The sequence below is a fragment of the Macrobrachium rosenbergii genome, chromosome 59, assembly GCF_040412425.1.
Source record: "Macrobrachium rosenbergii isolate ZJJX-2024 chromosome 59, ASM4041242v1, whole genome shotgun sequence".
Lineage (NCBI taxonomy): Eukaryota > Metazoa > Arthropoda > Malacostraca > Decapoda > Palaemonidae > Macrobrachium > Macrobrachium rosenbergii.
This window is the reverse complement of record NC_089799.1, coordinates 27,811,214-27,827,113: the sequence shown is the minus strand read 5'-3', so window position 1 is coordinate 27,827,113 and position 15,900 is coordinate 27,811,214. Positions and strand designations below refer to the sequence as shown.

The 15,900-nt window shown below is 35.9% G+C and overlaps 1 protein-coding gene across 8 annotated transcripts in view; it reads right to left on the bottom strand.

Moving 5' to 3' along the window:
• LOC136837493 (uncharacterized) overlaps positions 1–14,888 on the bottom strand; it is a 1,465,013-nt gene extending 1,450,125 nt beyond the window's left edge. For 6 of the 8 annotated variants that reach the window (XM_067102289.1, XM_067102292.1, XM_067102293.1 and 3 more), the window contains exon 1: positions 13,229–14,887. The gene's annotated coding sequence lies outside the window, so the exon portion shown is untranslated. Of the gene's footprint in view, positions 1–13,228 lie in introns of all 8 variants that reach the window. The other 2 variants (XM_067102285.1, XM_067102291.1) reach the window with 2 other exon arrangements.
• Between the last annotated feature and the right edge of the window lie 1,012 nt (positions 14,889–15,900).

The window sequence follows — 15,900 nt, the reverse complement described above, 5'->3', positions numbered from 1 at the left end:
GAGGACCATCATTCCAAGATCGTTATTACAATAATGATTTTAAACAGGGAAATTGATTAAAGATTAGCCTACTTATTTGTGACCAGGCTTTCCCTACCCTACCGCGCCTCTCTCTCTCTCTCTCTCTCTCTCTCTCTCTCTCTCTCTCTCTCTATATATATATATATATATATATATATATATATATATATATATATATATATATATATATATATATATATATATATATATATATATATTTACGTATACATACACACATACTCATATATATGTATACTTATGTGTATAAATATGTATGTACATACATACATACTTACAATTATATATATATATGTGTGAGACAGACAGAGAGACAGACAGACAGAGAGAGAGAATATTTTGGTATATTTATACCTGAACAACTTTAGTCCCAACATTCCAGACACTGCCCTTAAGGTCTGTTAAATGCCCCAAAAGAGACGACAGGATTTCCTCAGAAATGCTAATGGACCCGAGCGCGACTTATGCGATACAAAAAAGCGGATAAAAAAGTTGTCTAAAGTAGATAGGTCTCTTACGATCCCTGAACGACTCAAGTTCCTTTCAGTATCCTTATGAGAAAGTGTCAAAGGTCTGAGATCATGAGCATCATATTTTTGAGTTTATGTTGTGAATGGTTTACATTTTGTTTACATAAACACATTAATGAAGCATCACTATACCGTGAGTGCAAAGGTATAAGTTAAAATCCACAATTATATATTGGAGGAAAGCTGTACTTTTCAAGATACAAAAAGGATTAAAAATGGGAGCTTTCGACCATTTGCACGGCGGTCCTCTTGAGACGCAAATGGTCGGTAGCCTTCATTTTTAATCATTTTTGTATCTTGATAAATACAGCTTTGCTCATATACATAATTATGCATTTTTACTTATTAACACACATCAATGCAGACCTTACTAAACATCAACCAATGGACTAAATTTCAAGTCAAACGTATCAAGAGATTAACAGGAAATAACAATAAATTCTTAAGAGTGACACCAAAGGTCTACCTGAACGACATCCCAGACAGGATACTTTGTCAGATTCTATACAGAAACTTTAGATTAAGAAATTCCACTTCCAATCTTTGACATGAAAAACAAAATCCACGCGGGGTTTTTCTTTAAAAAAAAAAACTCTCCAGCGTAATGTTTCATTCAAACTCAACAAGGATTTCTTTCCAAGGCAAACTAAATATGGAAAGCATTGTTCATTCATTCGTCACTGACCTCTCTCTCTCTCTCTCTCTCTCTCTCTCTCTCTCTCTCTCTCTCTCTCTCTCTCTCTCTTTAAGCGGAGGAAGACAAAATGACTATCCAGTCGCAGATGAGCAAAGTTGAGGTTGTTGCCAAGTCGACTCTGACGGAGAGGAAGCAATCAAACACGATGAGAACAATGTGAGAGAGAGAGAGAGAGAGAGAGAGAGAGAGAGAGAGAGAGAGAGAGAGAGAGAGAGAGAGAGAGAGAGAATGTTATCCGTATCCTCACACCAAGAACATCTTTAACATTACAGCCCCATCCCAGACATTACCCTTAACGTGTTTGAAACGTCCAAAATTGACGACGTAGGATTTTGTTAAGTTGCTAATGGACGTGAGCGAGACACACAGAGGAAAAAAAGGGCACATCTAAAGTAGGTATCCTACGAATCCTTCTGATCTCACCTTCTCATTGACATCCTCAAAGGAGGAAATCAAAGATATTTCAGATCAGGATTCTTTCTGATTCAAAGCTTTCACAGAAGAGGTTTATTTTCAGGAGTCTCTCTGTTTAGGTGATTCCTGTAGCCCTTAGATGTCGCGGCAGGTATCACAATATTTTTTCGGCCCCATACTTGGAGGGAATGGAATATGTGATTCAGGCATAAAGCCAAGCATTGGGACCCATAGGGTCATTCAGCGCTAAGATGAGAATGAATGAAAATGGGAATGATATAAATACTGAGTTTATAATAGAACATTCTAAAGGTCAATGTTAAAAAGGTAAACTCGAATCGATTTAATTTCTAATAGAATTAAAACTCCCATAAATATGGTAAACAAAGACTTACCTATATAAAATTATACGATATTTCCATAGAAACCACAGGGCTTTAAAAAAACTCAAAATATGGCCAACATTGTTGTCTCCTAAAATTTCAGTCATGGTTTTACCATCTTGAATGTTTTCAGCCGTCTTTAAGTTGTGTACATTTAAATGAATGCTCTAATTATAACTTAATTTCCTTCAGTAATAAAAAAAAATTCTGTGTTGACATTTGGATTTTTTTCTGTCCTGAAAGCTGCAAAATAAAATGTAGAGAAAAGCACAAGAAATAATTACACCAATTACTACATATTGTAGTTTACATTTTCCTCGATTAAATATCCTCAGATTTACGAAATGTTAGGAAAAAATCTCATTTGTAGTTGCTTGGCTTACTTACAAAATAACGCAGAGTTTACTATTATTGAATTTGATTGTATATTTCAGTGCCAAAAATTCTGCAATAATGCCCCACAGAAAAAAAAAGAGAAAGTAAGGGAGGACAAATATCATTTCGTTTTCTTTCCGCTTGAATATTAAGGTGTTTTCCCAACAATAAAAGTTGAAAAACATACGAGATGAATTTTAGGGGCACTTAAAACAGTAAATTACAAATCTCGGATATCTGCTGGAAAGAAAAGCTGTTCCAAAAATACTGCGATTTTCTCCTGTTCAGAAAATTTAGTGTGAAAAGAAACATGAAGTCTCCCTGAGGAAATTGACTTTTTGTCCATTACCAGATTCCTCACGTCTTTACAGTTAGAAGAGATTATTATATTATTACTTTTAAAATGGCGAAGACTGATTAAATGTCCCATGTCAAGAAATTTAATAAAGAAAAAAAATGAAGAGCAGTTTACACAGGATTGACTCAAAGGAATTTTTGTTGTCGCCCATGGAAAAGAATAAGAAGCTAAAGTTTTAAATTTCGTTTGTTCTCGTTTTTTAATGAATTAAGCGAAGAATTTAGGAGAATGCTTAAACTTGTATTCTCCTTTATTTAAAAAAAAAAAGTGTTCCTTTCACTTAATGAGTCTGTTATAGAATGAAAAATATACTAAAATAAAAAATTTTCAAATAAAGAGTAACTTAAATCAATTTACCAAAGGAATTCTTTCAAGGCAATATCAGGTAGGCGATTTATATACATAAGTTTTGAACATAACGAAATTTGCAAAAAGATAAAATATTATAAGCATCTTTGCGTCTTTGTAGCATGGGATACTTGCCCGTCTTCTCTGTAACTTCACACCCTTGAATTCGAATCCCATCTTGGAAGGTGATATATTTTTTAGTTTTCTGTAAAGGAAAATCATTGAGATAGCCTTGTCTGTCCGTCCCCACTTTTTCTGTCCGCCCTCGGATCTTAAAAACTACTGAGGTTAGAGCGCTGCAAATTGGTATGTTGATCATCCACCCTCCAGCCATCAAACATAACAAATTTCAGCCCTCTAGCCTCGGTGGTTTTCATTTTATTGAAGGTTAAAGTTAGCCATGATCGTGCGTCTGGAAACGCTCTAGGACAGGCCACCATCGGGCCGTGGCTAAAAGTTTCATGGGCTGCGGCTCATACAGCATTATACGCTGTACAGAAAACTTGATTGCGCCAAAGAATCTTCAGCGCATTTTTTACTTATTATATTTTTTCCCCTTCAGATTCACGGATTGTAGTTAAAAGCACACACACACACACACACACACACACACACACGCACAGACTCCACCTACATTTGAAAGGTACAATCAGCCAGGGTGGGAACTGAGGATTAGCAGTGTATCACTCAACCTTCTTTTGGCAGGTTTCTTACACTGCTTTCGGCCTACTTACCACCTGTTCGCCAAGTTCGCCCACGTAAAAATGGGTACCAATATCTGCTGGAGTAAAGAAAAAGGGTACTGACTATCAATTCCATCCCTACAGACTTGCTACTGTAAGACCGTACTCTTTTGGCACCACCCAGTCCAAAACTTCAAAAAAGTTTTACTTCCAGTACCTATGCCTTTCCGTCTCTCCAGCACTTTCTAGGTGTTTTCCTCCTCCTCCATCTCAAAACATTTGAAATATACCATTATTCCTATAGTTCCCCATTCTTTTTTCATGACCAACCATTTCGAAACACGCTAATCCACCCTTTCACATAAGCTAATATTTTTATCACTTCTACATTTATATATATATAAAACGTATGTGTGTGTGTATGTTCCAGCATAACTCTGAAACGCATTGAGCAATTTCACCCAACCTTGGTATACATATGACTTACTATCTGGGAGAGAATACTGGCACCAAAGGGGGTAGGGGTGGGAAGGGAGTGACATGTAAAAATAACCGAAAATGACAGATATTAAGTGCCTAATCCATAGTTTTTGAGGTCACTGAGATGAATAGTGACACTCCCGATGCCCTTTAAGTCCAAGTTCCGCCACAGTAGGAAAGGAGGGGGTGAGAAGGTGTGAAAAATAAAACGTCAAAAATTACATATATTAGTATCTAATCCTTAGCTTCCAAGGTTGCTGAGATGAATAGTGACACTCCCGATGCCCTTTAACTCCAAGTTTAGGCCCCGATAGGAATGCGGGGTGTGAGAAGGGGTGAAATATAAAATGTCAAAAATGCTGGGCAATGTAACTGAAGTAACAATCTTAACAGGAAAGGGAGAGTGAGGGAGTGAGAGGAAGAGAGAGAGAGTGAGAGTGAGAGGAAGTGAGAGAGAGAGAGAGAGAGAGTAGTGATGTCAGGGGGAGAGAGAGAGAGAGAGAGAGAGAGAGAGAGAGAGAGAGAGAGAGAGAGAGAGAGAGAGAGAGAGAGAGAGAGAGATTATCAGTTGTCATTCAGTTTTCCCGGGCAGCGCCGGGTTAGTCAGCTAGTATCCCTATATTTCTCACCCTTTCAGTTGTACCTATGTCCCATGTGCTAAGGAAACGATTCATCTTAACAGTCTGAGCCTTGTTCTTTCATTCGAAGTCAGCATCCACAAATTTTCATAAAGGATAAATTATCTCGATAATGACTTCAACACTCCAAATCTTCTCCTAATCTTTTGTCAAATCTTATTCCTGGCCACACTACTTTACTCTAAACTTTCTCAGATTGCAAATACTTGAAAACTCTTTCACAGACTTCTTCACTATTCCTGAGCATCATCATATCACAGATGAGGAATAGGTTTTCATGAACAACTACTTAACTATTCCACATTCCACACTCCAGCCATGATCCATTTTCTTATTTAAACCTTTAACATAATTCAGATTTTCTTTCATTTCTTACATCAATGCAACAATAAAGCGATCGTACAGCCATGAAGACATATCACACTCTTTCCTCAGACTCATTTTAACGTCAAAACAGTCATTTCCCCCCCCCCTCTATATTTTGTAACACACGATTCGCTTTCGTTATAAAACTTCAATTCTTCTCAACAATTTATCATCAACTGTAGAACTGTCACGTTAAGTGATGGTTTTGCGGGAACTGCTGGTTCCCCGCTCGTTCCCTTTTGTGGATTGCTGCCTCCTTACCTTCAAGTTTTTTTTGTTTTGATGTTTTCGTGGTGAGCTGCCGTTTTTCTGTCTTCAGTGGGGTCTGGTAGGGCAGCAAAAGTAGCGGCAGTGGCAGCAGCAGCAGGCAGTTTTTTGGAGTCGACGTTGGTCGAGTTTTTGAGCAGCAAATTGGAGCACGCCTACGAAGTGGAGCACGTCGTAGAGGTGGAGTGTGACCATGAGTAGTCGTGTGACCACGAGCTGCTCATCTTTGATGACAGTGTGAGGCTGTCCTGACGTCTCCATCGGGGTTTTCTGGTTGATGGGTTTTTGTCCCTGTTGCACAGCTGAGGGCTGTCTTGGTGCCCCGATGGAGGACGTATGTTTGGTTTTTTTTTTCTGCCTGCTGTTGTTTATTTTTGCTTTTTTTTTTTTCTTACAGCTACTTTTTGTTTATTTAACTTGTTTTTGTTTAGAGCTGCCTTTTGGTTTCTTTGTATTTATGGTTTTTATCTTTTTACCAGACCTGACTCACTTGTAAATTTTGTAAATAAATTAATTTTAAGCTTTCTTTATTGTTTTTGTTGTTTTCCCCTCCTTTGTTTTGTTGCATCTGCCGTCAGTCATGACAGCCCCGTCCTGAGTATGTTAAAGAACCTGCATAACGACCCACCCGGGTCGTTACAATGGCGACCGTGACAGGGCGGCTCTGTTTTGGCTGGCGGGGTTGTTACGGCATTGGAGGGGAGCATGTGTAAAAAAAAAAAAATTTTTTTTTTTCTTTTAGGTGGGGAGGTGTCACGTTAAGTGATGGTTTTGCGGGAACTGCTGGTTCCCCGCTCGTTCCCTTTTGTGGATTGCTGCCTCCTTACCTTCAAGTTTTTTTTGTTTTGATGTTTTCGTGGTGAGCTGCCGTTTTTCTGTCTTCAGTCGGGTCTGGTAGGGCAGCAAAAGTAGCGGCAGTGGCAGCAGCAGCAGGCAGTTTTTTGGAGTCGACGTTGGTCGAGTTTTTGAGCAGCAAATTGGAGCACGCCTACGAAGTGGAGCACGTCGTAGAGGTGGAGTGTGACCATGAGTAGTCGTGTGACCACGAGCTGCTCATCTTTGATGACAGCGTGAGGCTGTCCTGACGTCTCCATCGGGGTTTTCTGGTTGATGGGTTTTTGTCCCTGTTGCACAGCTGAGGGCTGTCTTGGTGCCCCGATGGAGGACGTATGTTTGGTTTTTTTTTCTGCCTGCTGTTGTTTATTTTTGCCTTTTTTTTTCTTACAGCTACTTTTTGTTTATTTAACTTGTTTTTGTTTAGAGCTGCCTTTTGGTTTCTTTGTATTTATGGTTTTTATCTTTTTACCAGACCTGACTCACTTGTAAATTTTGTAAATAAATTAATTTTAAGCTTTCTTTATTGTTTTTGTTGTTTTCCCCTCCTTTGTTTTGTTGCATCTGCCGTCAGTCATGACAGCCCCGTCCTGAGTATGTTAAAGAACCTGCATAACGACCCACCCGGGTCGTTACAAGAACATTTTTAATGATTCTGTCATAAGTTTTCTAGGTCTTTGTATGTCACATATAAAGAATTTTCCCTTTGCTTTCAAGCTTCTCACATGATCATTCTATAAAACACACTTCAATTCTTCTCAATAATTTATCATCAACCGCAGCACATTTTTAATGATTCTGTCATAAGCTTTTCTAGGTCATTGTATGTCACATAAAAAGAATTTTCCCTTTGCTTTTAAGCTTCTCACATGATCATTCTATAAAACACATTTGAACCACGCGCCCTTTTGCTAGTCTAACCCAACTATTCCTCATCTATCAATGCTTCTGTTATTAGGTCTACTTCCGAAATCACAACCTTACCATACACCTTCCTTACTATCCTCTATAATGTAATAAGCCTTATAACCCTCAAAGTTTGCTCAGTCACCTGTACATTTTACATTATGAGAAACTTATAATTCTCAACAATTTTTCGGTAAATTTCCTTAATCCATACATACATTTACCTTGTCAATCACTCGATCACACTTCCGCCACCATGCTATTGCACCTAACGGTAATCTCTTTAATTTGTTCTCGTGTATTTTCAATTAAACTAATTTTTCTCAACTCAATTTACAACAATTAAATTTTCACCTCTTTGTGCATAACTTGATCTTTACTCTGTGTTAATATCCACTTTAACCGTTACTAATATCTATCAAATCTCTCTTCTAATAACTAAGTACTAATATAACCCAAGGCTTTTCCTCATTGTTATCATTTTCCTTGTTATATTTATAGCTATTTTTCTTTGCAACCATGTATTTCCAATAGTCAATCATCTCTACAATTATATTCACATAAAACTTTTGTTCTCATTTATTCCTGGGAACTCATACATATCAACATATCCCTCTCATGTCTTATATCTACCTATGCACTCGGTACCACGTTTAACGCAACCACCTTTTCGTATATTCCAAGCACAGCCAATCAGCCATACAGATTGTGATTCAAAGCCCTGTAACTTTACTAAGCAATCTCTGATTTCCGGCATATCTCTAAAACAACTGGCACTCTCTGGGGCAGCAAAGTCCAGGTTATATCACTTACTACTCCTGACACATTAGAATACACTGACCGCATTATTAACTGACTTTTAGTTAGTTACCTTGCATCACAATTACTAGGGTCACTGAGGCATCCATGAAAGGGAGGCTCATCCACCATTTAGAAAGGAAATTGCTTAACCAAGGGTTCACAGTCTCCCACTATGTGTCCCTCTGCCTTGGGATGCGATAAATTATATATTCATTGCGATATATATATATATATATATATATATATATATATATATATATATATATATATATATATATATATATATATATATATATACACATATACAAATTTATATATCAATATAAATATATATATATATATATATATATATAGAAAGTCTGTATAACCCCTGAAATTACTAGTTATTCCATCTTCTGCTTGGTTTCAAGATGTTCTTGATAACTCAGGGCAATCAATATATAAGGCAATGAGAATGGAGTCCAGGAGTGAATGGTATTCGAACAAACAAATAGGATGTTGGGCTACAGGTTAGACTAGGGAGGGAACGTTAGGTGAGGCTGTATCCCAGTCAGTACTACTGGCATAGTTTTTAGCTGAGGGTAAAGGAATTGCCAGACACACACGTAAAAATTTATATATATATATATATATATATATATATATATATATATATATATATATAGTAATATACATATATATATAATATATATACACACATACTGTATGTGTGTGTATAGTGTGTATTATAAAAAACTGAAAATTGAAATATGAAATTAGTGGAGCAACTTTTCCCCCAATTGGAAACGGAACCTACATTTGCTAGAATAGATCTTTTATACTAATATGTCAAATTCAGTTACGTCTTTGTCAGAGTGAATATACACATCCTTATCCTGGTAGCCTAATGTTAAGCAATTATTCATTAATGCTTGCAACATGTAAAATATCGATTTCTTGATGTTTTTCCACGCCCATTACATCGATAGCCTTGAAGTCCAAACAATAAATGAATGAAGAAAATTCCTTTCACGGCTGGGATTACCTACTAACAATCGCTACAAGGAATATGGCAACTTTACTGAAATACACTAACAAAGCTGGGAATTTTAAAATAAACACCCGCACATCTATCGAATTCGTATATATTTTTTTCTAAAGCAAAAATATATCCATTACCAACATGGTGCCACTATGGGAGGTGATTTGACTTTATGGGAATGAATACATAAAACTTAATGGCGAAGTTCATGAGAACTGTATATTGTAATTACCAGAGTGACCTCTTAACGCTGAATACAAATCTATAAAATTTTCATACGCTTTTACTAAGAGCTGCATTAAACCCCTGCACGAAACCCATTCTAACGATGGTAAAACAATGTAATGTATACTTTACTTGAGCACTGAAACATACGGAATCCATTGGATACAGTCACCAGAACTAGGCTGGAATGTCTTTGTTTCCATCGTAGCAGCAACGTTTAGCATTAATTTTATGCTCATGGGGATAGATGTGAGTTCCATTCGCTCAGTTCCTTTTATGGACTCCAGTGAACAACGGTCCAATGAAAACCACTTATCTATACATGCATACATACACACACACACATATATATATATATACTATATATATATATATATATATATATATATATATATATATATATATATATATATATATATATAATTATATATCATAAGGTGATTATTAATAAATTTCACAACTAATTTATATGTCCAACTCTACCACAAGTCAAATGAGACACTGGGGGAACGCAAGCAACCGATTCGTCTAAGTAATTTGGCACTAATTATAAGGGATAATGGTACGATGACATAAAAGCTGGGCATCGAAGGTATTACAGCACCTTGTATTTAGACAATCTGGAAGTGAAAAGTCATTCACACGGAAGCAAAGCTGGAATGTACGAAATCTGAATGATGAAAGACAATATAAGGCACAGGATTTAAGCTGTTAGCGTGAATTTAAAGCGCTGTACGTACGAAGAAATACTGAGATACAAAAGACTGGTAAAAAGGTTAGTGGAGGTGAACCGATGGATCACAGTTCGGAAATAATTAAGGACGAAGAGTTCGTGGGGGAAAAAAAAAATTCAAAATCAAGAAGTGCCACGAAGAGAGAGAGAACGATGAGGTACTGGAATGGTAGTGATAAAGTGAACAGTAGTGCTTTAATGTACAAAAGCGAAGTGGCTAATGTTAAGTAAGCTTTCTGCACAAAGTGCTTATCCTCGATTCATAAGTTAAACTATGAATTCGACAGTGACCAATGTTTTTTTTTTTTCATTCTCCGGAGACAGACCTTAGAGGGAAAATTGGAAAATGTCGAATAATTTCTACACGAAGATACTGGGCAATCAAATGTTCGTATATAAACAGACACACATAAAGACACAGACGTGTAGATATTCACACCATTATATATATATATATATATATATATATATATATATATATATATATATATATATATATATATATATATATATATATATTTATATTTCACACACACACATATATATATGTATGTATATATATACAATATATATATTTATCAGGTTCAATGGAATTTATTTGTCCTAGCTATCGTCACAAAAAGTTAAATAAAATAGTTGCATTTTAAGTTTGCTACTTACATTTCATTCATATTTCTCTTTCCTTCTCTTACAGGTAAAATACTTCAAAAACTGAATATTCGTAAAGCAGTATTATCCCTTACAATACCCATTTTACATGCTTAAATGATAAAGAAGAAACTTAGCTTTAGTAAGAAAAAGATAAATAATAATACCTAAGGGTGTGTTGTAAAATGTGTGTATATATATACGTATATATATATATATATATATATATATATATATATATATATATATATATATATATATATATATATATATAGAATATATATACATATACAGACATATACATACATATACTGTATATAATGTATAATATATATATATATATATATATATATATATATATATATATATATATAAACAGTTAAAGCCTAAATTGTCTCCATCCTTACCACACAGTATGACTCAAGCGTTCAATCCTAAGCAGTGGGAACGATTTGAACAGTGCCTTTGCTGAACTAAGTGTCCGGTGGCTTCTCCACAGTGGCAAGTCGCATCAAAGGTCGAAAAGCGACTGAGCTAAAAACCTTCAGCAATATTCTTCCTAAAAGATGGGCAGACAACAGGAAGCTTACACCCTCTGGAGCCACCCTCCTAAGGGGAAATGAATGTAGGCCAGTAAGTCGATAAGGAATGTAGGTCAATACACGCACCCACGCTATATATATGTATATGTGTGTGTATATGTGTGTATATATATATATATATATATATATATATATATATATATATATATATATATATATATATATATACATATATATATATATATATATATATATATATATATATATATATATATATATATATATATATATATATATATATATATATATACATACATGAAGACATACAAACATATACACACAAGCACACATATATACATGCATACATATACAGACAAACACACATATATATATATATATATATATATGTGTGTGTGTGTGTGTGTGTGTAAGTGTGACCGTGCTTAGGCACTGACAAATAAATCCTGAGGGAAATCATTCATAGCCAATTACCCCATCCCTCAAAAAACGAAAAATGCACCTGACACATCCTAATCACGATAATCAATAAGGTCAGTGTCTTTAGATGCATAAAAAAAATACGTATGAAAAAGTACGTAAGTAATTTTGCTTGCGCTAATCGATCGGACAGTTGCGAGTTCACCCGGTGGGGCGACGGTTAACATCTTGTTTCGGGAAGTACTTCCGGGTCACGCAATTTTTAGGTCTCGAATCGATCCGGAATTTTTAATGTCGCTGAGTGAAGGAGGTTATCACATTTATCTCTGCCTGTTTGTCTGTTGGCTCCGCTCACTGCAACTGTCAATCTCTGTCTCTTCGATTTTTTTTTTTCTTTTGTTACTTTTGACTGTGTGTGTCCGGATCGATTCGAGACCTAAAAATTACGTGACCCGGAAGTACTTCCCGAAACAAGATGTTAACCCTCACCCCACCGGGTGAACTTGCAACTGTCCGATCGATTAGCGCAAGCAAAATTACGTATGTATTTTTTTTTTTTATTTTTCATATATCTATAGGCACTGGCCTTGTTGATTATCGTGATTAGGATGTGCCAGGTGCATTTTTCGTTTTTTGAGGGATGGGGTAATTGGTGTGTTTGTGTGTGTGCATAATATAAATATAAATATATATATTATGTATATACATATATATATATATATATATATATATATTTATATATATATATATATATATATATATATATATATATATATATATATATATATATATATATATATATATATACACGTATCTAGGTGTGTGTACGTATGTATGTATGTATGTATGTGTGTATATATATATATATATATATATATATATATATATATATATATATATATATATATATATATATATATATATATATAAAGTAACAAATGTTTACAAAGCATACATAATTAAGTATCTACTACTGTGACATAAGTATGAATGGGAGAGAAACTGTGGAAGATCGAGCGACAGACAGAAAGGCAGAGCTAAATGTCACGAACATTTCACTTTTATTTATTTCTTTCCGTGCTTCAGCCAGCAACTATACCGACGACGTCATTCATAAATTTATGTAAAGACGAGAGAGAGAGAGAGAGAGAGAGAGAGAGAGAGAGAGAGAGAGAGAGAGAGAGCACGAAAATTATGAGAAAGCGTGTGCCTCCGTACGGTATTACTTCAATAAAAAGAAGAAGAGAGAGAGAGAGAGAGAGAGAGAGAGAGAGAGAGAGAGAGAGAGAGAGAGAGAGAGAGTACGAAAATTATGACAAAGCATGTGCCTACATGCAGTATTACTTCAGCAAAAAGGAAGAGAGAGAGAGAGAGAGAGAGAACGAAAATTATCAGAAAAACATGTGCCTACATGCGGTATTACTTAAGTAAAAAGAGAGAGAGAGAGAGAGAGAGAGAGAGAGAGAGAGAGAGAGAGAGAGAGAGAGAGTTTTGTTCCTTACCTTATTCGTTCCCAAGCCCTGTGTCGTATGACCGATGAAAGGAGGTGATGCATGCAACGGAACTCTTAGTTATTCTCTTGCTGCAACGTCTCCTTTTCAATTAATTCATTCACCAATCTTCTCTCTATTCCTTCTCTTTCTTTTCTTCTTTATTCACCCGGTTCCTCGGTTCTCTCTGTTGAGATCCCTCTTGTTAATTACAATTTTCCTATTTCATCAAACTATCGGCTAAAGTACAACCTTGATGATATTTTGATTCTTTATCTTTCAAAGAATTTTTTTCCTTCTCTTCGATCAAGATTTTGACTTAGAATTGCTAAAAATCAATATATATACATATATATATATTTTGAGAACAATATCTAACAGTTTGTGTTAATAATACATATAACTGACTTTTTCATGAATCTCTTAACATTTCTTTTCCAATATATACATATATATTTTATAATAACAGCAACAACGTTACAAACCTTCGAATGGCGTATGTTGAGTATTAGTACAAAGACAACTTTTTTCAATAATTCGTCGAAGCCTTTGACAAAACTATTTTTTTCCTTATCGTTAAAATCACTTTGCTTCCATCAGACTTAGAATCAAACTCAATACTAAATTTCAATATCTATTTATTTTTTTTTAATTATCACCGATTATCGATCGAAACAATACAACGAATAACCACGGAAAAACACACTCACAAAGACGACAAGCTAAATATACTTCACCTAAATAAATTCATCTAATTTCTTAATTTAACTTCTTAATTTTCTTTCGTTTTGGGGAAAAATTGGGTTTCTCGCAGTCGAAAATCAATTCGTGTTTTAAGGTTCATAGACTCAGTAGTATAACAACGATATGGTAAGTTGATTACACAAAAGGAAAAAATTTGTGGGTTTGAAGCTTCTATTTGTAGATACTGTTTATTTTTCTTCCTTAATTAACAAAGACATCTAAGATTCCTACGGTGAATACATATATCTGGGTAATCGACATTGATGCACACATCACTTAACACAGTAACACTATATATAACATTTTACTTGACACAAAAGTTCAACAGTTCACTGTAATCTCTTTACAACTAGCAAAATCTACATTAGTTTCACTACAGACTCTCTCTCGCTCGCTCTCTCTCTCTCTCTCTCAAACGACCACACTTTTATGGCTCCATGATCACTTGGTAAACATGCAATGCGTAAGGGCTTCGCGGTAAATATCAGTGAGAAACTTCTCGCTTGCTTGGAAATAATCAGTTGAGTTGGTATTATTCTTCTCAGTTCAACTTTAGACGAACCCGGTAAAAAAATAACGCACACACGCACGCACGCACGCACACGGAAACCGCACTCGTACAAAACTTTACGCTAAAGCTAAAAACTATTCGATGCAATTTCGAATTGGACTCCTGCACTTTTTTTTTTCTTTTTTTGGGGGGTCTAAAAGCTCGTCTCTGGCCAAAGAAAACTGAAGAGTCAGCACATCTGGCTGACAACCCCACTAATGGGGGGTTCGCTCAACCCATTTCACATTATGGTTTTCTTTTCAGGGGGAGGAGATGGGAGGGGAGGGGGGGTTCTGTTGGCGAGTGTCGGTTCGCGTAACGTCGGCCAACGCAGCGCCTCGGACACGTCTTGCCGGGCCGGTTCCACCCCAGCCACTGGCGGTCTCTCAAAAGGTGGTGGTGGTGGAGGAGAGACGGGAGGGGTGGCAACGGAGGTGCGCTGCTGCTACTCCTTCAACTCTTCTCTCCTCCTCCCCCTCTTTCCTCCCTTTCTTTTCTCCCTTAATCTCCTCTCACACTATCTCCCAAGTTTCAGTCTTTCCTTTCTCCAGCATTTAAAATGTGTATTTTGCATAATGGTGCGTTCTCCCATCCCGGCAGACGAAGAAAATGAAAACTATTCCCAAAAGAATTCACCTACAAAAACTAAGGAATCCGGAAGCATCGTCCCCGAAAGCGCTGGTTCGACCCTACTCGCATGATCTTTAATTCGCGCCTTCTGGGCTCCCGGTAAGCGACGACGTCAGGTCATCAGATGTTTCTGATATAGGCAGCACGGGACAGTAACTTTCAATTTACGGTGTGCAAGAGTACTTCCTCACGAGTGGATGAAAATGTATTATCTGTTACCACAGGAGGAGAAGGTACTTAAGAGGGAGGGCCATCGGATTTGTGTTCACGAGACTGCTTCCATATGAAAAACTCAAGAACAAAATGAATTTTAGATGATGTGATTTCTACGTTTCAAATATAGGGGAAAAAAACCTTGAAAATCACTAAAACAATACAATAGCTGCATAACGAAACAAATTAACAAATTCAAGTACAAGCAATATTCCACATAACAATAAATTTAGTTTAGGCCTAAAACTATTTTCACTTAAAAAATAAAAACAAATGACCTAGATATAACGCAAGCCAAACATTTTACGGCATCAGAATGAAAAAAAATAAATCAACGAAAATCTTTGTTTAAAAAAAACTAAGAAAAACAACAAAGCTAAAGGTAAGTCCAAAACGAAGAAATTACTGTATGTTGCTGATATACAAGTAACCTGAACTCCTGACCTTTACTGAAGATCAATGATGACAAAATTATTATATGAAGAAAGGCCTTGGGTACCCCATAAGAATTTGAACTTTGAAAGGTACGGAAAAAAATAAATTTAAA